Source organism: Pinus tabuliformis, chromosome 4_2, assembly GCF_031772625.1.
Source record: "Pinus tabuliformis cultivar Carrire ecotype Pingquan chromosome 4_2, CPIR1, whole genome shotgun sequence".
NCBI lineage: Eukaryota > Viridiplantae > Streptophyta > Pinopsida > Pinales > Pinaceae > Pinus > Pinus tabuliformis.
This window is the reverse complement of record NC_142304.1, coordinates 972,679,451-972,705,840: the sequence shown is the minus strand read 5'-3', so window position 1 is coordinate 972,705,840 and position 26,390 is coordinate 972,679,451.

Below are 26,390 nucleotides of genomic sequence, written 5' to 3'. Positions count from 1 at the left end.
TCTTCACAATGCCATTAACAATCTATATTTTGTTATACCTTGTCTACATCTTCCTCAATGTTTGATAAGCCATCGATATCTTTCATGGGTGTAGTTGCTTTTCTTATTTGTATACCTTTGTTTCTTGTTCCATCTAAATGGTTTTCCTTTCCTTTATCCTTATAAGAGCATTTTGCAGCATAATGGACCTACTCTTCCACAAGCAAAAACATTTGAAAGGTAGCTTACCTCTGGACCTTCCAGAAACCCCTTTGAAGATTTCTGACAAAGTTTGATTCTTCTTCCTCTTCTTCTGGAACATGACATGCTTCATAGTGATCTTCTCTTGCCTGATGCTTTAAAAGCAGCTTCCCTTTTGTCTGATGGACCCTCCCTTTACTCATTTCATAAGCAGTAGAATTCCATGCAGCTGAGACATAGTGAGAACACGGAGATTTTCCTTTTCTTCTACTGCAGATACTTTAGATTTCAAATTTGGGAGATAAAGATCTTAGAATCTTTTGACTACTATAGTCTCTTTTATTTCTTCACCCAAATTTTTCATACAATTAACAATTCATCTACTCGAAGAAAATTTAATTAGCCACCACTTTCATCATTATACATCTTGAGAGTCTCATTTTGAGTCCTGAGAGTTTGAAGTTTAGCTTCTTTTACCTGTTCATTCTCTTCATAGCTAGTGATCATTTTGTCCCATATCTCTTTTGCTGATTGAAGTGCATGACTTCATGAACTTGTTTGAGATATACTTCCTATATAGTGTACTGAATGCTTTTGCATTTGTTTCATACTGCTTTTTCTCAGCTGGATCGTAGGAGTAACTGAAGGAAAGGCATAGCTGATTCTACAATGTTCCAATACTTCTGTACCAAGAGATTGAAGATATGCAGTAACTCTTACCTTCCAATAATTGATGTTTGTCCCATCGTAGACGGGTGGCCTGATTGATGCTTCTCTCTCGTAGTTGCTCATGATGAACGATATACCTTCAAGCGATCAAGCTGTTCTGAAGGACTGCTCTGATACCAATTGTTGGAAATAATACTGAGGGGGGGGGGGAATCAGTATTATTAGCAATTTACCAAATCTTCCTTATTTGATCTTTTGAAATATTCTTGCATATCAGTACCATAAAACAATGAGCATGAATAAGGAAAATAGACAGTCACACCAAAGAACACAAGATGTAAGGTGGAAACCCAATGCGGGAGAAAAACCACCTGCTGCAATAATGTCTCTATCTTCTTTCAAGAAATTCTTTTTACAATGATTTTGTACTGGTGCAGTCCTTTACCAGCACGCAGGCTGCAACCTGCAAAGAGCTACAACTCTTTCTCGTTTTCCAGACTTCTCCTGGAAGGGAGCTACAACCCCCTACTTCTTTTCAAAATGATCAACAAGTATACAACAGATACAGTCTACTACAGATATCAGATCAGTAATTACTGAAACAACCCAGAACACCTTATGAACAGAAATATACAGTTAACAGATCATCTTGAGACAGGGACGCATATTTTCTTTCTGTGACCTGCGACTGGACGCAGTATACCTTATGCTGTTCTGCGTGCAGACGGCACTGTTACTTTTGCTTGTCTGCGACCGACGCACACATCAACACTATCGCGCCGCGTCTTTTGCTTCAGAGACGCACCCAATACCACAGTCGCGCCGCGTCCTTCGCTTCAGAGACGCACCCAATACACAGTCGCGCCGCGTCCTTCGCTTCAGACGCACTGATCCTTTACTGTACTGCGTCCCGGCGCACTTTCCCTTCACTGAATCTGCGTCCCTTTAGATATAGAAGATAAGAGGACTTCAGAAACCAACCCAAACACTCAGATCCACAGATCTGATCATGCGCCATATAGATCGTAGTCCTTTAGAAGATTTACCCTTAAAGAGATATGGACTAGATCACACCAAGAGATGATCAACCAAGATGATGCCTAATCCAAATGAATTCCTCTGCTTTATATAGGCAAGCTTCTCCCCAAAACATGGAACAATACCACGAGCCGACATCATAGAAACACAAACCGTCGGCTAGATACCACACAAGAAACCCCCACGTGCATTTCTCTGCCTTGAAATGTGTGCACTGGGCGGGGACCACCTCCTGAACGGCTGGCCTGCGTCCCTGGACGAGGGTTCTGTATGGTATACCTGCGGGGACGCACGTGCTGAACATATTTCCTGCGTCCTTCTTGATTTATCCCCTGAATGGGTTTGCCATCAAGGACAACACCTGAATCATAATGCCAACAATCTCCCCCTTTGGACTTGATGGCAACCACATAATCTTCAGCTTCATTCTCCCCCTTTGACATCAAGGGCAAAGGGTATGCTCCCCCTATGCTCATGCATCTCCAGATTTGTAACCAGAAATCCATCATGAAGGAGATAGAGACATATTGCAGCTATTTCCAAGATCTCCTTCTCCATAATGCCAACAATGCATTATGTGCTCCCCCTGAGCCTATACCACCAATAGGAAGATGATCAACAGTAAGATGATGCATCAACAACCCCCAGCTTTTGCCTGAGGTATTCAAAAGTGTCCCTGGGCAACGGTTTGGTGAAAATATAAGCAACTTGTTCCTTAGAAGGAACATACTCCAACTTGACCTTCTGTTCAAGTACTTGTTCCCGGAGAAAATGGTACTTGATTGGTATGTGCTTGGTTTTTGAATGCATAACCGGATTCTTTGAGATGCTGATTGCACTTGTGTTGTCACATAAGATAGGAATAGGAGGTGTACAAGTGATTTGATAATCCTGCAAAGTCTGCATCATCCAAAGAAGTTGGGTGCAACAAGATGCAGCCGCAACATATTCCGCTTCAGCTGTAGACAAGGCAATTGAACTCTGTTCTTGCTGAACCAAGATACCAGTCTAGAACCATAAAGAATGCACCACCACTTGTGCTTTTCCTGTCATCCACGCTTCCGGCCCAATCTGCATCTGTATAAGCATGAAGAGTGAGATCTGTATCTCTAGGATACCATAGGCCATAATTTTGAGTCCCTTGAAGATATTTGAAGATTCTCTTTACTGCTTGAAGATGAGTCTCCTTTGGATTTGCCTGAAACCTTCCAACTATTCCAACTGCATGCATGATGTCTGGTCGGGTACCTGTCAAATATAGTAAACTTCCAATCATAGATCTGTAGGTTGGTTGATGAACTGCTGCAGATTCGTCATTTGCACTGAGACTACATCCTGTAACATGGGTGTACATACTGGTTTTGCATCTTCCATGCCATATTTCTTCAAAATCTGCTTGAGATACTTGGTTTGAGATAAAAGGATTCCTCCTTTCTTTTGTTGGATTTGCAAACCAAGAAAGTATGTCAGTTCTCCTAGCAAGGACATCTCAAATTCTTTCTGCATGACTGAGGCAAAGCTTTGACTCGTAGCTTCTTCATTACTGCCAAAAATAATGTCATCTACATACACAACAAGTATTAGTAATTTGTCATTTTCAACTTTTATATAAAGATTGCTATTGCTGAACCTTTTGAAAAACCTTGTTGATGAAGATATTTGTCCAACCGGTAGTACCAAGCCCTTGGAGCTTGTTTGAGACCATAGAGAGCCTTTTTTAATCGGCATACAAGATTTGGATCGTTTCCAAGAATGAAACCATCTGGCTGTTCAATGTACACTTCTTCATCCAAGTCTCCATTCAGAAAAGCTGATTTCACATCCATTTGAAAATACTTTGAAGTTTTGACAACTTGAGAGAGCAAGAAACATTCGGATGGCCTCAAGTCTTGCAACAGGAGCAAAAGTTTCTTCAAAGTCTATTCCTTCTTGCTGTGCATACCCTTTACAAACAAGTCTGGCTTTGTTTCTAATTACTTCTCCATTTTCATTCAATTTATTTTTGAAAACCCATTTTGTTCCGATAACATTCTTATCCTTTGGTCTAGGAACCAGCTCCCAAGTATTGTTCTTTTCGATTTGCTCAAGTTCTTCATCCATTGCTTTCACCCAACATTCATCTTTGCATGCTTCTTTCACATTTTGTGGTTCAGTAGAGGAGAGTAATGCCAAATAACTTGAAGCTTCTGCAACTGTTCTTCTAGTTTGTATACCTGCTTCCTTTTGTCCCATGATCTGAGATTCTGGATGGTTCTTTTGAACATATCTGGATGGAGTCTTTTCTTCTATTCTTGTTCTTTCTACTGCTTCTTCGTGAGGTCCGTCTTGAAATTGTTCTTGCGGTTCTTCTTCTTCATCATTCTGTCTTTGAGGGTAGCTTTCATCTTCTTCAATGTCTTCACGATGTATTTGCCTAGGAATGTATCCTTTCTCATCAACCACTACATCAATGCTTTCAACAATTCTGCCAAGTCTTTTATTGTAGCATTTGTATGCTTTGCTATGTGGAGAGTAGCCAAGAAGAATTCCTTCATCTGCTCTAGGATCAAGTTTGCCAAGCTGCTCTCAGTATTTTTGATATAGCATTTGCTCCCAAAGATTTTGAAGTGCTTTACTGAAGGAGTTTTACCACTCCAGAGCTCATGAGGAGTTTGAGTGCTGTTCACTCGGACATTTGTCTTGTTGAGAATAATAACTGCCGCATGTGCAGCTTCACCCCAGAAGGTTGCAGGAGTTCCTGATTCATCAAGCATAGCACGAGCCATTTGCTGGACTGTTCTGTTCATTCTTTCCACTACTCCATTTTGCTGAGGAGTTCTAGCTGTAGAAAATTCTCTCCTTATTCCATGTTCATCACAGAAATCGAAAAATTCATTTGAAGTAAATTCTCCACCTCTGTCGGATCTGAGGCACTTAATCTTGTGACCTGATTCATTTTCAGCCAAGGCTTTGAAGGATTTGAATTTTTCGAAAGCTTCATCTTTGTGCTTCATAAGTCCTAACCAAACAAACCTGGAGAAATCGTCAATAAATAATATCAAGTATTCCTCTCCTCTAGGTGTTCTTTTTCTGAATGGTCCACATACATCTGTATGTACTAGCTCAAGAGGCATACTGGCTGATCCTTCTTTCTCTGGAAAGTTAGTTCTAGTCTGTTTTCCAAACTGACATGATCTGCACATGGTGTTGTCAGGAATTTTGATATCTGGAAGATCGCGAACTGCCTGATATTTGCAAGCTTTCCTTATTTGTGAGAAGCTTAGATGTCCCAATCTTCGATGCCATAACCAGTGCTCTTCATCCTTGCTTAAATAGCATTGTTGTTGTTCTTCATCAAAAATGTATAGATTATTTGAAGTTCTTTTCCTTTGAGAACTTTTACCTGTATCAAGATCACGAACAAGACATCCATTTGATCTGAATATAACCTCGGTTCTTTGATCACACATCTGGCTTACACTTAGAAGATTATGCTTTAGTCCATCAACAAACAAAACATTTCCAGCCTTAACATCTTCTTTTAAAGGAGCAATACCTTTTCCTTTTATAGTTGCAGGAGTATCATTTCCAAAAGAGACTTTCTTTCCCTTTTCTAAATTAGAATAAGATTCAAGTTTTTCTTTATCACTGTCATGTGCTTTGAACATCCACTGTCAATGTACCATAGATTTTCTTGTCCTTCTGCATAGAATGCTATCCCACATCTTTCTGTTTGAGGTTCCTTTATTTTCCATGTTTTGGTGCCGGAGGTTTGTTCCCCTTTTTGTTCTTGTATCTTTCTTTCCGGAAACCTGTTTCTACATTCAACATCTTTATGTCCAAAATTATTGCAAATAGAGCATTCAACTTCATTTTCAAGAGCTGAAAATTTGTTATAGGTCCTTTTTGTATTCCCTGTCATGCTTCTTTGTTTTTGAGCTTCCCTAGTCATGATTGTTTTATACGCAACACATTGGGCTGCTTTGTGACCAAAGTTATGGCAAGAAAAGCATTGTCCATTGAAGAAGTTTCTGCGATTATTGAATCTACCAGCCGACTGATTGTAATTTCTATTTTCATCTATTCTTGAACCAAATTGAGAAGGTTTTACCTGTGGCTGGTTGTGGCTTTTGTTCACCCTTAAGCTGGATTGCCCCTGATAGTTTGAAGTTTGTCCCTGCTTTACCTGATGATCTTCCTTGTGTTCTTGCTCATTTCTTCTTGCTGCATCAAGATAACTTTTTGAAGTGGAAGCTTGAGAAGTTTCTCCATTGTAGCCCAGACCTGTCTTATTTAGAGGAGATCGCTGCACACTGATAATCTCATTCAACGTTTCAGATCCTTTGACAAACTTGAGATTAATAGTTTTTGTTTTCTCAATTTCTTTTCTAAGACCAACAATTTCACCTTCTAATTTTTCAAGATGTTTTTCCTTTTCATCAATCTGAAATTGTAGAGTATCAATAATCATGTTCTTTTCTTCTATACATCTCTTGAGTCTAGTAATTTCATCATAAAGGTTATCCACATCTATAGCATCCTCATAATTATCATCTTCAAATGCCATTAACAATCTATATTTGTTACCTTGTTCATCTTCATCACTGTTTGATAAGCCATCGCTATCTTCATGGGTGTAGTAGCTTTTCTTATTTGTACCCTGTTTCTTGTTCCATCTAACTGGTTCCTTTCCTTTATCCTTATAAGAGCATTTTGCAGCATAATGACCTACTCTTCCACAAGCAAAACATTTGAAAGGTAGCTTACCTCTGAACCTTCCAGAACCCCTTTGAAGATTTCTGACAAAGTTTGATTCTTCTTCCTCTTCTTCTGGAACATGACATGCTTCATAGTGATCTTCTTTGCCTGATGCTTTAAAAGCAGCTTCCTTTTGTCTGATGGACCTCCCTTTCTCATTTCATAAGCAGTTAGAATTCCATGCAGCTGAGACATAGTGAGAACACGGAGATTTTCTTTTCTTCTACTGCAGATACTTTAGATTCAAATTTGGGAGATAAAGATCTTAGAATCTTTTGAACTACTATAGTCTCTTTTATTTCTTCACCCAAATTTTTCATACAATTAACAATCTCATCTACTCGAAGAAAATAATTAGCCACACTTTCATCATTATACATCTTGAGAGTCTCATATTGAGTCCTGAGAGTTTGAAGTTTAGCTTCTTTTACCTGTTCATCTCCTTCATAGCTAGTGATCATTTTGTCCCATATCTCTTTTGCTGATTTGAAGTGCATGACCTTCATGAACTCTGTTTGAGATATACTTCCTAATAGAGTACTGACTGCTTTTGCATTTGTTTCATACTGCTTTTTCTCAGCTGGATCTGTAGGAGTAACTGAAGGAAAGGCATAGCCTGATTCTACAATGTTCCAAACTTCTGTACCAAGAGATTGAAGATATGCAGTAACTCTTACCTTCCAATAATTGAAGTTTGTCCCATCGAAGACGGGTGGCCTGATTGATGCTTCTCTCTCGTAGTTGCTCATGATGAACGATCTACCTTCAAGCGATCAAGCTGTTCTGAAGGACCTGCTCTGATACCAATTGTTGGAAATAATACTGAGGGGGGGGGGAATCAGTATTATCTAGCAATTTACCAAATCTTCCTTATTTGATCTTTTGAAATATTCTTGCATATCAGTACCATAAAACAATGAGCATGAATAAGGAAAATAGACAGTCACACCAAAGAACACAAGATGTAAGGTGGAAACCCAATGCGGGAGAAAAACCACCTGCTGCAATAATGTCTCTATCTTCTTTCAAGAAATTCTTTTTACAATGATTTTGTACTGGTGCAGTCCTTTACCAGCACGCAGGCTGCAACCTGCAAAGAGCTACAACTCTTTCTCGTTTTCCAGACTTCTCCTGGAAGGGAGCTACAACCCCCTACTTCTTTTTCAAAATGATCAACAAGTATACAACAGATACAGTCTACTACAGATATCAGATCAGTAATTACTGAAACAACCCAGAACACCTTATGAACAGAAATATACAGTTAACAGATCATCTTGAGACAGGGACGCATATTTTCTTTCTGTGTGCCTGCGACTGGACGCAGTATACCTTATGCTGTTCTGCGTGCAGACGCACTGTTACTTTTGCTTGTCTGCGACCGACGCACACATCAACACTATCGCGCCGCGTCTTTTGCTTCAGAGACGCACCCAATACCACAGTCGCGCCGCGTCCTTCGCTTCAGAGACGCACCCAATACCACAGTCGCGCCGCGTCCTTCGCTTCAGAGACGCACCTGATCCTTTACTGTACTGCGTCCCGGCGCACTTTCCCTTCACTGAATCTGCGTCCCTTTAGATATAGAAGATAAGAGGACTTCAGAACCAACCCAAACACTCAGATCCACAGATCTGATCATGCGCCATATAGATCGTAGTCCTTTAGAAGATTTACCCTTAAAGATATGGACTAGATCACACCAAGAGATGATCAACCAAGATGATGCCTAATCCAAATGAATTCCTCTGCTTTATATAGGCAAGCTTCTCCCCAAACATGGAACAATACCACGAGCCGACATCATAGAAACACAAAACCGTCGGCTAGATACCACACAAGAAACCCCCACGTGCATTTCTCTGCCTTGAAATGTGTGCACTGGGCGGACGCACCTCCTGAACGGCTGGCCTGCGTCCCTGGACGCGGGTTCTGTATGGTATACCTGCGGGGACGCACTTGCTGAACATATTTCCTGCGTCCTTCTTGATTTATCCCTGAATGGGTTTGCCATCAAGGACAACACCTGAATCATAATGCCAACAATCTCCCCCTTTGGACTTGATGGCAACCACATAATCTTCAGCTTCATTCTCCCCCCTTTGACATCAAGGGCAAAGGGTATGCTCCCCCTATGCTCATGCATCTCCAGATTTGTAACCAGAAATCCATCATGAAGGAGATAGAGACATATTGCAGCTATTTCCAAGATCTCCTTCTCCATAATGCCAACAATGCATTATGTGCTCCCCCTGAGCCTATACCACCAATAGGAAGATGATCAACAGTAAGATGATGCATCAACAACCCCCAGCTTTTGCCTGAGGTATTCAAAAGTGTCCCTGGGCAACGGTTTGGTGAAAATATCAGCAACTTGTTCCTTAGAAGGAACATACTCCAACTTGACCTTCTGTTCAAGTACTTGTTCCCGGAGAAAATGGTACTTGATTGGTATGTGCTTGGTTTTTGAATGCATAACCGGATTCTTTGAGATGCTGATTGCACTTGTGTTGTCACATAAGATAGGAATAGGAGGTGTACAAGTGATTTGATAATCCTGCAAAGTCTGCATCATCCAAAGAAGTTGGGTGCAACAAGATGCAGCCGCAACATATTCCGCTTCAGCTGTAGACAAGGCAATTGAACTCTGTTTCTTGCTGAACCAAGATACCAGTCTAGAACCCATAAAGAATGCACCACCACTTGTGCTTTTCCTGTCATCCACGCTTCCGGCCCAATCTGCATCTGTATAAGCATGAAGAGTGAGATCTGTATCTCTAGGATACCATAGGCCATAATTTTGAGTCCCTTGAAGATATTTGAAGATTCTCTTTACTGCTTGAAGATGAGTCTCCTTTGGATTTGCCTGAAACCTTCCAACTATTCCAACTGCATGCATGATGTCTGGTCGGGTACCTGTCAAATATAGTAAACTTCCAATCATAGATCTGTAGGTTGGTTGATGAACTGCTGCAGATTCGTCATTTGCACTGAGACTACATCCTGTAACCATGGGTGTACATACTGGTTTTGCATCTTCCATGCCATATTTCTTCAAAATCTGCTTGAGATACTTGGTTTGAGATAAAAGGATTCCTCCTTTCTTTTGTTGGATTTGCAAACCAAGAAAGTATGTCAGTTCTCCTAGCAAGGACATCTCAAATTCTTTCTGCATGACTGAGGCAAAGCTTTGACTCGTAGCTTCTTCATTACTGCCAAAAATAATGTCATCTACATACACAACAAGTATTAGTAATTTGTCATTTTCAACTTTTATATAAAGATTGCTATCTGCTGAACCTTTTGAAAAACCTTGTTGATGAAGATATTTGTCCAACCGGTAGTACCAAGCCCTTGGAGCTTGTTTGAGACCATAGAGAGCCTTTTTTAATCGGCATACAAGATTTGGATCGTTTCCAAGAATGAAACCATCTGGCTGTTCAATGTACACTTCTTCATCCAAGTCTCCATTCAGAAAAGCTGATTTCACATCCATTTGAAATACTTTGAAGTTTTGACAACTTGAGAGAGCAAGAAACATTCGGATGGCCTCAAGTCTTGCAACAGGAGCAAAAGTTTCTTCAAAGTCTATTCCTTCTTGCTGTGCATACCCTTTACAAACAAGTCTGGCTTTGTTTCTAATTACTTCTCCATTTTCATTCAATTTATTTTTGAAAACCCATTTTGTTCGATAACATTCTTATCCTTTGGTCTAGGAACCAGCTCCCAAGTATTGTTCTTTTCGATTTGCTCAAGTTCTTCATCCATTGCTTTCACCCAACATTCATCTTTGCATGCTTCTTTCACATTTTGTGGTTCAGTAGAGGAGAGTAATGCCAAATAACTTGAAGCTTCTGCAACTGTTCTTCTAGTTTGTATACCTGCTTCCTTTTGTCCCATGATCTGAGATTCTGGATGGTTCTTTTGAACATATCTGGATGGAGTCTTTTCTTCTATTCTTGTTCTTTCTACTGCTTCTTCGTGAGGTCCGTCTTGAAATTGTTCTTGCGGTTCTTCTTCTTCATCATTCTGTCTTTGAGGGTAGCTTTCATCTTCTTCAATGTCTTCACGATGTATTTGCCTAGGAATGTATCCTTTCTCATCAACCACTACATCAATGCTTTCAACAATTCTGCCAAGTCTTTTATTGTAGCATTTGTATGCTTTGCTATGTGGAGAGTAGCCAAGAAGAATTCCTTCATCTGCTCTAGGATCAAGTTTGCCAAGCTGCTCCTCAGTATTTTTGATATAGCATTTGCTCCCAAAGATTTTGAAGTGCTTTACTGAAGGAGTTTTACCACTCCAGAGCTCATGAGGAGTTTGAGTGCTGTTCACTCGGACATTTGTCTTGTTGAGAATAATAACTGCCGCATGTGCAGCTTCACCCCAGAAGGTTGCAGGAGTTCCTGATTCATCAAGCATAGCACGAGCCATTTGCTGGACTGTTCTGTTCATTCTTTCCACTACTCCATTTTGCTGAGGAGTTCTAGCTGTAGAAAATTCTCTCCTTATTCCATGTTCATCACAGAAATCGAAAAATTCATTTGAAGTAAATTCTCCACCTCTGTCGGATCTGAGGCACTTAATCTTGTGACCTGATTCATTTTCAGCCAAGGCTTTGAAGGATTTGAATTTTTCGAAAGCTTCATCTTTGTGCTTCATAAGTCCTAACCAAACAAACCTGGAGAAATCGTCAATAAATAATATCAAGTATTCCTCTCCTCTAGGTGTTCTTTTTCTGAATGGTCCACATACATCTGTATGTACTAGCTCAAGAGGCATACTGGCTGATCCTTCTTTCTCTGGAAAGTTAGTTCTAGTTGTTTTCCAAACTGACATGATCTGCACATGGTGTTGTCAGGAATTTTGATATCTGGAAGATCGCGAACTGCCTGATATTTGCAAGCTTTCCTTATTTGTGAGAAGCTTAGATGTCCCAATCTTCGATGCCATAACCAGTGCTCTTCATCCTTGCTTAAATAGCATTGTTGTTGTTCTTCATCAAAAATGTATAGATTATTTGAAGTTCTTTTTCCTTTGAGAACTGTTTTACCTGTATCAAGATCACGAACAAGACATCCATTTGATCTGAATATAACCTCGGTTCTTTGATCACACATCTGGCTTACACTTAGAAGATTATGCTTTAGTCCATCAACAAACAAAACATTTCCAGCCTTAACATCTTCTTTTAAAGGAGCAATACCTTTTCCTTTTATAGTTGCAGGAGTATCATTTCCAAAAGAGACTTTCTTTCCCTTTTCTAAATTAGAATAAGATTCAAGTTTTTCTTTATCACCTGTCATGTGCTTTGAACATCCACTGTCAATGTACCATAGATTTTCTTGTCCTTCTGCATAGAATGCTATCCCACATCTTTCTGTTTGAGGTTCCTTTATTTTCCATGTTTTGGTGCCGGAGGTTTGTTCCCCTTTTGTTCTTGTATCTTTCTTTCCGGAAACCTGTTTCTACATTCAACATCTTTATGTCCAAAATTATTGCAAATAGAGCATTCAACTTCATTTTCAAGAGCTGAAAATTTGTTATAGGTCCTTTTTGTATTCCCTGTCATGCTTCTTTGTTTTTGAGCTTCCCTAGTCATGATTGTTTTATACGCAACACATTGGGCTGCTTTGTGACCAAAGTTATGGCAAGAAAAGCATTGTCCATTGAAGAAGTTTCTGCGATTATTGAATCTACCAGCCGACTGATTGTAATTTCTATTTTCATCTATTCTTGAACCAAATTGAGAAGGTTTTACCTGTGGCTGGTTGTGGCTTTTGTTCACCCTTAAGCTGGATTGCCCCTGATAGTTTGAAGTTTGTCCCTGCTTTACCTGATGATCTTCCTTGTGTTCTTGCTCATTTCTTCTTGCTGCATCAAGATAACTTTTTGAAGTGGAAGCTTGAGAAGTTTCTCCATTGTAGCCCAGACCTGTCTTATTTAGAGGAGATCGCTGCACACTGATAATCTCATTCAACGTTTCAGATCCTTTGACAAACTTGAGATTAATAGTTTTTGTTTTCTCAATTTCTTTTCTAAGACCAACAATTTCACCTTCTAATTTTTCAAGATGTTTTTCCTTTTCATCAATCTGAAATTGTAGAGTATCAATAATCATGTTCTTTTCTTCTATACATCTCTTGAGTCTAGTAATTTCATCATAAAGGTTATCCACATCTATAGCATCCTCATAATTATCATCTTCAAATGCCATTAACAATCTATATTTGTTACCTTGTTCATCTTCATCACTGTTTGATAAGCCATCGCTATCTTCATGGGTGTAGTAGCTTTTCTTATTTGTACCCTGTTTCTTGTTCCATCTAACTGGTTCCTTTCCTTTATCCTTATAAGAGCATTTTGCAGCATAATGACCTACTCTTCCACAAGCAAAACATTTGAAAGGTAGCTTACCTCTGAACCTTCCAGAACCCCTTTGAAGATTTCTGACAAAGTTTGATTCTTCTTCCTCTTCTTCTGGAACATGACATGCTTCATAGTGATCTTCTTTGCCTGATGCTTTAAAAGCAGCTTCCCTTTTGTCTGATGGACCTCCCTTTCTCATTTCATAAGCAGTTAGAATTCCATGCAGCTGAGACATAGTGAGAACACGGAGATTTTCCTTTTCTTCTACTGCAGATACTTTAGATTCAAATTTGGGAGATAAAGATCTTAGAATCTTTTGAACTACTATAGTCTCTTTTATTTCTTCACCCAAATTTTTCATACAATTAACAATCTCATCTACTCGAAGAAAATAATTAGCCACACTTTCATCATTATACATCTTGAGAGTCTCATATTGAGTCCTGAGAGTTTGAAGTTTAGCTTCTTTTACCTGTTCATCTCCTTCATAGCTAGTGATCATTTTGTCCCATATCTCTTTTGCTGATTTGAAGTGCATGACCTTCATGAACTCTGTTTGAGATATACTTCCTAATAGAGTACTGACTGCTTTTGCATTTGTTTCATACTGCTTTTTCTCAGCTGGATCTGTAGGAGTAACTGAAGGAAAGGCATAGCCTGATTCTACAATGTTCCAAACTTCTGTACCAAGAGATTGAAGATATGCAGTAACTCTTACCTTCCAATAATTGAAGTTTGTCCCATCGAAGACGGGTGGCCTGATTGATGCTTCTCTCTCGTAGTTGCTCATGATGAACGATCTACCTTCAAGCGATCAAGCTGTTCTGAAGGACCTGCTCTGATACCAATTGTTGGAAATAATACTGAGGGGGGGGGGGAATCAGTATTATCTAGCAATTTACCAAATCTTCCTTATTTGATCTTTTGAAATATTCTTGCATATCAGTACCATAAAACAATGAGCATGAATAAAGAAAATAGACAGTCACACCAAAGAACACAAGATGTAAGGTGGAAACCCAATGCGGGAGAAAAACCACCTGCTGCAATAATGTCTCTATCTTCTTTCAAGAAATTCTTTTTACAATGATTTTGTACTGGTGCAGTCCTTTACCAGCACGCAGGCTGCAACCTGCAAAGAGCTACAACTCTTTCTCGTTTTCCAGACTTCTCCTGGAAGGGAGCTACAACCCCCTACTTCTTTTTCAAAATGATCAACAAGTATACAACAGATACAGTCTACTACAGATATCAGATCAGTAATTACAGAAACAACCCAGAACACCTTATGAACAGAAATATACAGTTAACAGATCATCTTGAGACAGGGACGCATATTTTCTTTCTGTGGCCTGCGACTGGACGCAGTATACCTTATGCTGTTCTGCGTGCAGACGCACTGTTACTTTTGCTTGTCTGCGACCGACGCACACATCAACACTATCGCGCCGCGTCTTTTGCTTCAGAGACGCACCCAATACCACAGTCGCGCCGCGTCCTTCGCTTCAGAGACGCACCCAATACCACAGTCGCGCCGCGTCCTTCGCTTCAGAGACGCACCTGATCCTTTACTGTACTGCGTCCCGGCGCACTTTCCCTTCACTGAATCTGCGTCCCTTTAGATATAGAAGATAAGAGGACTTCAGAACCAACCCAAACACTCAGATCCACAGATCTGATCATGCGCCATATAGATCGTAGTCCATTAGAAGATTTACCCTTAAAGATATGGACTAGATCACACCAAGAGATGATCAACCAAGATGATGCCTAATCCAAATGAACTCCTTTGCTTTATATAGGCAAGCTTCTCCCCAAAACATGGAACAAAACCACGAGCCGACACCATAGAAACACAAAACCGTCGGCTAGATACCACACAAGAAACCCCCACGTGCTTTTCTCTGCCTTGAAATGTGTGCACTGGGCGGACGCACCTCCTGAACGGCTGGCCTGCGTCCCTGGACGCGGGTTCTGTATGGTATACCTGCGGGGACGCACTTGCTGAACATATTTCCTGCGTCCTTCTTGATTTATCCCCTGAATGGGTTTGCCATCAAGGACAACACCTGAATCATAATGCCAACAATCTCCCCCTTTGGACTTGATGGCAACCACATAATCTTCAGCTTCATTCTCCCCCTTTGACATCAAGGGCAAAGGGTATGCTCCCCCTATGCTCATGCATCTCCAGATTTGTAACCAGAAATCCATCATGAAGGAGATAGAGACATATTGCAGCTATTTCCAAGATCTCCTTCTCCATAATGCCAACAATGCATTATGTGCTCCCCTGAGCCTATACCACCAATAGGAAGATGATCAACAGTAAGATGATGCATCAACAACCCCCAGCTTTTGCCTGAGGTATTCAAAAGTGTCCCTGGGCAACGGTTTGGTGAAAATATCAGCAACTTGTTCCTTAGAAGGAACATACTCCAACTTGACCTTCTGTTCAAGTACTTGTTCCCGGAGAAAATGGTACTTGATTGGTATGTGCTTGGTTTTTGAATGCATAACCGGATTCTTTGAGATGCTGATTGCACTTGTGTTGTCACATAAGATAGGAATAGGAGGTGTACAAGTGATTTGATAATCCTGCAAAGTCTGCATCATCCAAAGAAGTTGGGTGCAACAAGATGCAGCCGCAACATATTCCGCTTCAGCTGTAGACAAGGCAATTGAACTCTGTTTCTTGCTGAACCAAGATACCAGTCTAGAACCCATAAAGAATGCACCACCACTTGTGCTTTTCCTGTCATCCACGCTTCCGGCCCAATCTGCATCTGTATAAGCATGAAGAGTGAGATCTGTATCTCTAGGATACCATAGGCCATAATTTTGAGTCCCTTGAAGATATTTGAAGATTCTCTTTACTGCTTGAAGATGAGTCTCCTTTGGATTTGCCTGAAACCTTCCAACTATTCCAACTGCATGCATGATGTCTGGTCGGGTACCTGTCAAATATAGTAAACTTCCAATCATAGATCTGTAGGTTGGTTGATGAACTGCTGCAGATTCGTCATTTGCACTGAGACTACATCCTGTAACCATGGGTGTACATACTGGTTTTGCATCTTCCATGCCATATTTCTTCAAAATCTGCTTGAGATACTTGGTTTGAGATAAAAGGATTCCTCCTTTCTTTTGTTGGATTTGCAAACCAAGAAAGTATGTCAGTTCTCCTAGCAAGGACATCTCAAATTCTTTCTGCATGACTGAGGCAAAGCTTTGACTCATAGCTTCTTCATTACTGCCAAAAATAATGTCATCTACATACACAACAAGTATTAGTAATTTGTCATTTTCAACTTTTATATAAAGATTGCTATCTGCTGAACCTTTTGAAAAACCTTGTTGATGAAGATATTTGTCCAACCGGTAGTACCAAGCCCTTGGAGCTTGTTTGAGACCATAGAGAGCCTTTTTTAATCGGCATACAAGATTTGGATCGTTTCCAAGAATGAAACCATCTGGCTGTTCAATGTACACTTCTTCATCCAAGTCTCCATTCAGAAAAGCTGATTTCACATCCATTTGAAATACTTTGAAGTTTTGACAACTTGAGAGAGCAAGAAACATTCGGATGGCCTCAAGTCTTGCAACAGGAGCAAAAGTTTCTTCAAAGTCTATTCCTTCTTGCTGTGCATACCCTTTACAAACAAGTCTGGCTTTGTTTCTAATTACTTCTCCATTTTCATTCAATTTATTTTTGAAAACCCATTTTGTTCCGATAACATTCTTATCCTTTGGTCTAGGAACCAGCTCCCAAGTATTGTTCTTTTCGATTTGCTCAAGTTCTTCATCCATTGCTTTCACCCAACATTCATCTTTGCATGCTTCTTTCACATTTTGTGGTTCAGTAGAGGAGAGTAATGCCAAATAACTTGAAGCTTCTGCAACTGTTCTTCTAGTTTGTATACCTGCTTCCTTTTGTCCCATGATCTGAGATTCTGGATGGTTCTTTTGAACATATCTGGATGGAGTCTTTTCTTCTATTCTTGTTCTTTCTTCTGCTTCTTCGTGAGGTCCGTCTTGAAATTGTTCTTGCGGTTCTTCTTCTTCATCATTCTGTCTTTGAGGGTAGCTTTCATCTTCTTCAATGTCTTCACGATGTATTTGCCTAGGAATGTATCCTTTCTCATCAACCACTACATCAATGCTTTCAACAATTCTGCCAAGTCTTTTATTGTAGCATTTGTATGCTTTGCTATGTGGAGAGTAGCCAAGAAGAATTCCTTCATCTGCTCTAGGATCAAGTTTGCCAAGCTGCTCCTCAGTATTTTTGATATAGCATTTGCTCCCAAAGATTTTGAAGTGCTTTACTGAAGGAGTTTTACCACTCCAGAGCTCATGAGGAGTTTGAGTGCTGTTCACTCGGACATTTGTCTTGTTGAGAATAATAACTGCCGCATGTGCAGCTTCACCCCAGAAGGTTGCAGGAGTTCCTGATTCATCAAGCATAGCACGAGCCATTTGCTGGACTGTTCTGTTCATTCTTTCCACTACTCCATTTTGCTGAGGAGTTCTAGCTGTAGAAAATTCTCTCCTTATTCCATGTTCATCACAGAAATCGAAAAATTCATTTGAAGTAAATTCTCCACCTCTGTCGGATCTGAGGCACTTAATCTTGTGACCTGATTCATTTTCAGCCAAGGCTTTGAAGGATTTGAATTTTTCGAAAGCTTCATCTTTGTGCTTCATAAGTCCTAACCAAACAAACCTGGAGAAATCGTCAATAAATAATATCAAGTATTCCTCTCCTCTAGGTGTTCTTTTTCTGAATGGTCCACATACATCTGTATGTACTAGCTCAAGAGGCATACTGGCTGATCCTTCTTTCTCTGGAAAGTTAGTTCTAGTCTGTTTTCCAAACTGACATGATCTGCACATGGTGTTGTCAGGAATTTTGATATCTGGAAGATCGCGAACTGCCTGATATTTGCAAGCTTTCCTTATTTGTGAGAAGCTTAGATGTCCCAATCTTCGATGCCATAACCAGTGCTCTTCATCCTTGCTTAAATAGCATTGTTGTTGTTCTTCATCAAAAATGTATAGATTATTTGAAGTTCTTTTTCCTTTGAGAACTGTTTTACCTGTATCAAGATCACGAACAAGACATCCATTTGATCTGAATATAACCTCGGTTCTTTGATCACACATCTGGCTTACACTTAGAAGATTATGCTTTAGTCCATCAACAAACAAAACATTTCCAGCCTTAACATCTTCTTTTAAAGGAGCAATACCTTTTCCTTTTATAGTTGCAGGAGTATCATTTCCAAAAGAGACTTTCTTTCCCTTTTCTAAATTAGAATAAGATTCAAGTTTTTCTTTATCACCTGTCATGTGCTTTGAACATCCACTGTCAATGTACCATAGATTTTCTTGTCCTTCTGCATAGAATGCTATCCCACATCTTTCTGTTTGAGGTTCCTTTATTTTCCATGTTTTGGTGCCGGAGGTTTGTTCCCCTTTTTGTTCTTGTATCTTTCTTTCCGGAAACCTGTTTCTACATTCAACATCTTTATGTCCAAAATTATTGCAAATAGAGCATTCAACTTCATTTTCAAGAGCTGAAAAATTGTTATAGGTCCTTTTTGTATTCCCTGTCATGCTTCTTTGTTTTTGAGCTTCCCTAGTCATGATTGTTTTATACGCAACACATTGGGCTGCTTTGTGACCAAAGTTATGGCAAGAAAAGCATTGTCCATTGAAGAAGTTTCTGCGATTATTGAATCTACCAGCCGACTGATTGTAATTTCTATTTTCATCTATTCTTGAACCAAATTGAGAAGGTTTTACCTGTGGCTGGTTGTGGCTTTTGTTCACCCTTAAGCTGGATTGCCCCTGATAGTTTGAAGTTTGTCCCTGCTTTACCTGATGATCTTCCTTGTGTTCTTGCTCATTTCTTCTTGCTGCATCAAGATAACTTTTTGAAGTGGAAGCTTGAGAAGTTTCTCCATTGTAGCCCAGACCTGTCTTATTTAGAGGAGATCGCTGCACACTGATAATCTCATTCAACGTTTCAGATCCTTTGACAAACTTGAGATTAATAGTTTTTGTTTTCTCAATTTCTTTTCTAAGACCAACAATTTCACCTTCTAATTTTTCAAGATGTTTTTCCTTTTCATCAATCTGAAATTGTAGAGTATCAATAATCATGTTCTTTTCTTCTATACATCTCTTGAGTCTAGTAATTTCATCATAAAGGTTATCCACATCTATAGCATCCTCATAATTATCATCTTCAAATGCCATTAACAATCTATATTTGTTACCTTGTTCATCTTCATCACTGTTTGATAAGCCATCGCTATCTTCATGGGTGTAGTAGCTTTTCTTATTTGTACCCTGTTTCTTGTTCCATCTAACTGGTTCCTTTCCTTTATCCTTATAAGAGCATTTTGCAGCATAATGACCTACTCTTCCACAAGCAAAACATTTGAAAGGTAGCTTACCTCTGAACCTTCCAGAACCCCTTTGAAGATTTCTGACAAAGTTTGATTCTTCTTCCTCTTCTTCTGGAACATGACATGCTTCATAGTGATCTTCTTTGCCTGATGCTTTAAAAGCAGCTTCCCTTCTGTCTGATGGACCTCCCTTTCTCATTTCATAAGCAGTTAGAATTCCATGCAGCTGAGACATAGTGAGAACACGGAGATTTTCCTTTTCTTCTACTGCAGATACTTTAGATTCAAATTTGGGAGATAAAGATCTTAGAATCTTTTGAACTACTATAGTCTCTTTTATTTCTTCACCCAAATTTTTCATACAATTAACAATCTCATCTACTCGAAGAAAATAATTAGCCACACTTTCATCATTATACATCTTGAGAGTCTCATATTGAGTCCTGAGAGTTTGAAGTTTAGCTTCTTTTACCTGTTCATCTCCTTCATAGCTAGTGATCATTTTGTCCCATATCTCTTTTGCTGATTTGAAGTGCATGACCTTCATGAACTCTGTTTGAGATATACTTCCTAATAGAGTACTGACTGCTTTTGCATTTGTTTCATACTGCTTTTTCTCAGCTGGATCTGTAGGAGTAACTGAAGGAAAGGCATAGCCTGATTCTACAATGTTCCAAACTTCTGTACCAAGAGATTGAAGATATGCAGTAACTCTTACCTTCCAATAATTGAAGTTTGTCCCATCGAAGACGGGTGGCCTGATTGATGCTTCTCTCTCGTAGTTGCTCATGATGAACGATCTACCTTCAAGCGATCAAGCTGTTCTGAAGGACCTGCTCTGATACCAATTGTTGGAAATAATACTGAGGGGGGGGGGGAATCAGTATTATCTAGCAATTTACCAAATCTTCCTTATTTGATCTTTTGAAATATTCTTGCATATCAGTACCATAAAACAATGAGCATGAATAAGGAAAATAGACAGTCACACCAAAGAACACAAGATGTAAGGTGGAAACCCAATGCGGGAGAAAAACCACCTGCTGCAATAATGTCTCTATCTTCTTTCAAGAAATTCTTTTTACAATGATTTTGTACTGGTGCAGTCCTTTACCAGCACGCAGGCTGCAACCTGCAAAGAGCTACAACTCTTTCTCGTTTTCCAGACTTCTCCTGGAAGGGAGCTACAACCCCCTACTTCTTTTTCAAAATGATCAACAAGTATACAACAGATACAGTCTACTACAGATATCAGATCAGTAATTACTGAAACAACCCAGAACACCTTATGAACAGAAATATACAGTTAACAGATCATCTTGAGACAGGGACGCATATTTTCTTTCTGTGACCTGCGACTGGACGCAATATACCTTATGCTGTTCTGCGTGCAGACGCACTGTTACTTTTGCTTGTCTGCGACCGACGCACACATCAACACTATCGCGCCGCGTCTTTTGCTTCAGAGACGCACCCAATACCACAGTCGCGCCGCGTCCTTCGCTTCAGAGACGCACCCAATACCACAGTCGCGCCGCGTCCTTCGCTTCAGAGACGCACCTGATCCTTTACTGTACTGCGTCCCGGCGCACTTTCCCTTCACTGAATCTGCGTCCCTTTAGATATAGAAGATAAGAGGACTTCAGAACCAACCCAAACACTCAGATCCACAGATCTGATCATGCGCCATATAGATCGTAGTCCTTTAGAAGATTTACCCTTAAAGATATGGACTAGATCACACCAAGAGATGATCAACCAAGATGATGCCTAATCCAAATGAATTCCTCTGCTTTATATAGGCAAGCTTCTCCCCAAAACATGGAACAATACCACAAGCCGACATCATAGAAACACAAAACCGTCGGCTAGATACCACACAAGAAACCCCCACGTGCATTTCTCTGCCTTGAAATGTGTGCACTGGGCGGACGCACCTCCTGAACGGCTGGCCTGCGTCCCTGGACGCGGGTTCTGTATGGTATACCTGCGGGGACGCACGTGCTGAACATATTTCCTGCGTCCTTCTTGATTTATCCCCTGAATGGGTTTGCCATCAAGGACAACACCTGAATCATAATGCCAACAATAGAGTGGTTGTATACTCACACTTATTTAGGAGGTGGTTCATTGATTCCTAGTTCTTATCACAAAGACAAGATCGTGAGGGTCCACTGAATCCTCTTCAACATAGATTCTCCCATGTTAATATTTTCCTATGCATCACTAACCACATAAAAAAATTCATTTTCGTCCAATGAGGAATAGACTAGATTTTGTTGTAGACTGCATCTACATTTTCCTCCTGGTGTCTTGCAATGTAGAGGTGGAATCTCTTTAGGTTGAATTTTCCTCCCTCCTGTCTCCCCCACCTTAACTAATCTTCATCCTTTAAGATAAGGATCTTCCTTTTTTGTAGTTTGGTGTCCAGTTATTTTCCAACCTAGGTTAGTTGTTCATGCGCCTGGTGACTCAGAGGTGTCCATTTTCACCATTTGTGATTTTCTCCCTCTGGTTCCCAATAATGGTAGACTTCATTTTTCCTTGATCTTTGACCTTCCTACTTAAGGGTGAATTGTGCTTGCTAGGTTAAGTTGGGTTCCCGTTGCCAAGAATCCTCCCAGAAAAGGGTTGTTTTTCCATTCCTAATTTCCCAAAAACAATAATCTTGAATAACTCCTCGTTTATGCCAAGCCATATTCTAGGTTTTTGAGCTCGTAATATGATAATTTAACCTAATCAGGGTCAAGGGGTTTCGTCTTAGGGCATATTTTTCTTTCCATAAGGCATCTCAGGGAATTGTGACCTCTTTTATCCATCTCCACCACATTTTCACACCATAGGCCTTGTTGACCATCACAAGATGTTGTAGGCCTAAACCACCCATATATTTTGGTTTGCAAATTTTGTCCCATCCTACCAAGGCCCATTTTTTCCTCTCCTCGGCCTCCTCCATAATAAATTTCTTTGAATTTCTCTCTTTTTTGGAGGACACCTTTGGGGATTGGTAATACCGACATCATATATATAGGTATAGCCCACAACACTGCTTTTGCCAACACTAACCTACCAGAAAAATTCAGGTCTCTCAAAGTCCACCTGCTAACCTTATTTTACAATTTGGAGATTAGGTTTTCCAAAGTGGATTTTTTACAGGCTTTGTCTGTCAAGGAATTCCCAAATAATTAGATGGAAATTATTTCCTTTGGAAGCCTAGAATGTTTGTGATATTCCTATGCATAGAGATATGAATGTTAAAAAATAAAATTATTGACTTTGTGTGATTTATTTCCATATCTGAAGCTTTGGAAAAGTCGTCCAGTATATGTTTATAGGACTTGGCTTATTTGACTGTAGGTACTCCATGGAGCATGGTATCATCCACGAACTGTTGATGGGTGGTTTATTTACATTCTTGGTGAAGTTTTAACCCTTTGATCATGCTTGCTTGTACCTCTTCTTTAATAAATATGCTTAATCCCTCCATTAATAGAACTAAGAGAAAAGAAGAAAGCCGGTCTCCCTGCCTTAGGCCTCTTATGGGGGAAAAAGGTCTAGTTGGGGATCCATTGACCATAACTGAGAATTTGGGAGTATTAACTAAATACATGACCCTCCAGATCCAATGTTGTTTAAAACCAAACACTTGTAAAGTATGTTCCAGATATTTCCAACTCATTTTATCATAGGCTTTGGCCATATCCAATTGCATCACCATCCCTACTTTTTTTGGGGATTTGAGGGAATGTATTATTTCATGAGCCTAGATTACATTATCTAGGATTTCTCTTCCCTCCACAAACATCGCTTTTATTTCATAGATCAGAATCAGTAACAGATGCTTCAACCTATTTGCTATAACTTTGGAGATTATATTGTATACGAAATTACAAATAGAAATGGGGCGATACCTATCCAGTGAGTTTGCTTCTTTTTCTTTCTGGATCAGAGTGATGAGGGTGGAATTCAAGGCCTTCAGAACCATATCTGATCGGTGAAAATATTCCACTACTTCGTGTATATCTTAACCCACAATTTCCCAATAGGCTTTAAAGAAGTCCACGGTAAAACCATCCGGACCTGGTGCCTTATGATTTGGCATGTCCTTCACTGCTTGTTCCACCTCCTCTAATGATATGGGTCTAACAAGGTTAGCATTTTGCTCCTTTGTGACCATCCTTGGGACATGCTGCAAGATTTTATGGATATAATGTTATCTATATCCTTGGGGTTCAGTTGTTATTTCCTTAAAGTGTTGAACCAAAATTTGTTATATCTCTTGATGGTTGTGACAGATGTTACCTATCCTGTCTTTTAATTTCAAGATTTTGTTATGGTTCTTGTGGGATACAATTTTTTTGTGGAAGAATTTAGTATTCATTTCTCCTTCCCTTAGCCATTGTATCTTGGATTTTTGTTTCCATGGTTTTTCCTCCTACTAACATCTCTCCTGCCAGTCCCTCTGGAGCGAGCATTCCAACTCTTTCTTTTTTTCATTGTATCCCTCTTCAATAACAGATATTTGGAGCTTCTCAATCTATCATATAATTCTTTTTTGGCTTGGAATATATTTCCAAAATCATTTCTATTCCACTGTTTGATCTTACCTTTGACTTTCTTTAATTTTTTCTATAGTTTAAACATTTTGGAAACTCTGGCTTCTCCCCCATCCTGCCACCATTGTTTCATTTTTTCTACAAAATTGGGATGTCGATCCAGCCAAAAGTCCTCAAACCTGAGAGATCTATTTGCTTGTGTTCCCATTATCTAAGCATCCAAAAGGACAGGCCAATTGTCAGGTCTTCCAAAGTGTAGAATATTGGCCTCCATAATGATCCCTTGGAGGATTATTTCCTTTGAGACTAGAAATCTATTTAGATGAGAGGCCACCAAATATTTTCCCATTAGAGAAATTTTGAGGTAAAAAATGGGTCTCAAAACAAAATTTTACAACAAAAATCAACTTTATAAGCACCAATAGGATACAATATGATGATGTCAACCATGTAGGATGATTCACTATTTTGGAGTAAAAAGGTTAAAAGATAAAAAAATTAAAAATTAAAAAATATATATTTTCAACTTATGTCCCTACAGTTTTACTCAAATTTCGATCAGGAGCACTTTTTGGATGTGGAAATTAATTTTGCATCCAAGGAGTATCCATGTTGCATACTTTTGATGAACCCTACTACATGAAAATGTGAAATACATGAAAAATGTGTTTGCAATCATGTTTTTTCATGTATTTCACATTTTTCATGTAGTAGGGTCGATCGAAAGTATACAACATGGGTACTTCTTAGATGCAAAATTAAATTTTGCATCCAACTAGTGCTCCTGCTCGAAATTTGAGTAAAATCATAGGGAGATAAGTTGAAAATATGAGTGGAAAAAGTAGTTTTTTCTCTTTTCCCTCCAAAATAACATTATTTTATCATTTCCATTATTATTTTATAATATTCCTTATGAGGCCTGTTTTAGACCTCAAAATTTCTATAATTACTTCTTTTGTTGTTCCAGGTGTACATCCTATTTATTACTTCTATATCCACTAACTTCATAGTATCTATAAAATTCTGGAAACTCTTTGAGTCGCAATCTAGTTTCCTTGTGCCTCCTTTCTTTTCCTCCAAAGTGAGGATCATGTTAAAATCCCCTACCAATATCCATTTCCAGTGTGGATTCCTTTTTCTAAGATCCTCTAGTGATTGTATGAAGTTAAGCTTCTCATCAATCCTTGAAGGGCCATATACATTTTTACAAAGTATTGGGTATCGTGAACCAAGGACTTGTATAACTTTAGAGAGGGAGTACCGAGTGAATTCAAAAGAGATAAGATTTATCTTCTAAGGGTTCCATAGGGTTAAGATTCCCGTTGCAGCATTTCGAGCTTCAATGTCTACATAGTCATATCTATACCAAAATTTTCACCAAGTTATTTTCAAACGTTCGACTGAAAACTTAGTTTCTTGAATGAAAATGATATTTGAATTTTCATTTTTCATCTTACCTTTGAGGATCCTTTGTTTTATTAGGCTATTCAAGCCTCTTATATTCCATTGCAACACAGGGGGGTGGAGTTAGGGTTCCAAGATTTCATCTTACCTAAATAAGGGTCTGAGCTCCTTGAGGGAAACATTGTTAGATTTCCTTGTTCTTTTTCAGCAAATTGGCTTGGGGTTCTGGAAGCTTTGGGCACTCAACACTTTGACTCCCAATCCTTTTGATTCTCCATACGATCTCTTGGTTCCTCTCAGTTGGTTTCTTCTCATGTGAGGAATAGGTACTAGATCTAATATATTTTATCTTTGAGGATCATTTCCACTCCTTACTCCTTCCATTGTTCTAACATATGTTGTAGATCTAATCCTTCTCATTCCACAATCTCCCTTAGATCTGGAACTTCCATCCCTACTTCGCTTGGAGTCATTTCCAAATCTTCACCCTGCTTTTGAGACAAGGTTGGGTTTCATAGATTGCCTAGATCCATGTCCTTTGGTTATGTCTGATCTGGTTTACTTGGGTTCTCTATGATGCTTGGAGGATCCCACATCTATGTTTCATGTTTCATTGTTTCATTTGCTTTTCCTTTCCTTGTTTCCTCTTGAAGGGTTTCCTAAATCAGGACCTTGTAGCGGTTGTTTGATTCCTTTTTTCCCCATAAGGATTTGGTTGTTGTTTCCTTCATGTTTTAACCCTTGCACCCACTTTTGTGAAACCCTCAAGGTCTTTGTCTGAACAACTCTTGGTTGCTTTGTCCTGACATTGAGAGGGAAATCTCTTGAGATATGTCCATGTTCATGGCATCTTCTACAATGGAAAGAAGGTTGCTCGTAGTCAATGCTCTGTAGTCATACTTCATCCTGAAATTCTAGGGCTACTGCATCAGGAATGGCACCCAAGACATCCATTATGACACAAATACAGGCATACACAATGTATTTTCCCTATTGGGTCGCTTCATATAGCTTCAAAAATCGT